Below are 1,387 nucleotides of genomic sequence, written 5' to 3' on the forward strand. Positions count from 1 at the left end.
AAATAATGATAAAATGTATTCTTTTAAAATAAATCCAACGGAGAAGAAGAAAATTATTCACTGATCATGTTAATAATCTCACACTTGTCGTTCAATAATCATAAACAGGAAAATATCAAAGTTTCCAAGATTCAACTCAAACTGCAATTAAAATTTAAATCGTCATTCCCAACCCTAGTGTTACAATATCAGAGCTGGTAGCGACTACATGCTTATTCAACTACTAATAACAGAACTAAAAGGAGGCATTCCCTCATCTCCACTTTCTAAAACATCCCATAGCTACTCCTTGTCAACCTAAGTATCTGTACGCAAAGTACACGCACCATACAGAAAACAACACAACAAAATAAGGGTTGAGAAATCTTGTCATAACATAATAATAGGGGAAAACACGCAGATTAAATAAATATCAAAATAATATAATCTCCACCATATCTTCACTCTCAACAGTTATTATGCATAATCTCTTCTTTCACAGATCACTGCAACACATCATTTTCACGCTTACAACCACCAAGCACAAATCATCATCATATATATGCATATGGACTCTCCTATCGACCTATATGAATGTGGTACCACACCTACTCATCATTTTGCCAGAGTTATGTTACTGGACTTTCACCTACATAATTTGCCAGAGGTATGTTGTTGGACTTTCACCTGCATAATTTGCCAGAGGTATATGCATAATTTGCCAGAGGTATATTACTGGACTTTTCTCGAAATCAATGCACGACACCATGCTCTAGACTCTATATGAACGTAAAAAATTAAATTCGACAAGTATTACACATATACACTTAATCACATAACCCACATATTAATGCACGACTCTAATGCAAGCACTCAAAAGACCATCACCACATCATCACAACAACATAGACATCGTCATTCTCATCATTATTATAATATAACATCATCATTTCTTGTCGTATTAATTTCTTTACATATATATAATATTAATCGTCATCACTCTTTGTGATAGTATGGATTCCTCATCATTACTCTCTATCAACCATTTATATCACCCCCCCTTATCTCTTTATTAATCCAACCTTTACGCATGACTCATTTCTACGTCAACATCCCTCTATTTTATTTCATTATTCATTTTATGGAAATACTCTATTCTCTCCTTTATTCTAGGCTTTCTATAAACTTTATCTCTGATATCATATCGTATTCCTCATTCCTAGTCTCAAGATATTTTCTTATTCATTATCATTACATACAACTTACCCTCCCTACATAACTAGGTTCTTCCTCACCATTGCCATTAAATCTTTCATACTTATTCTCCTCAATAAAACTATTTTATATCTTATTACTTTGTTCTGATGTTCGTAGTCATCTATTCATCATCCATTCCCTAAGCTTAACT

This window comes from Medicago sativa, chromosome 1, assembly GCF_051527215.1.
Source record: "Medicago sativa cultivar Bolivia chromosome 1, Bolivia_mono, whole genome shotgun sequence".
NCBI classification, from domain to species: domain Eukaryota; kingdom Viridiplantae; phylum Streptophyta; class Magnoliopsida; order Fabales; family Fabaceae; genus Medicago; species Medicago sativa.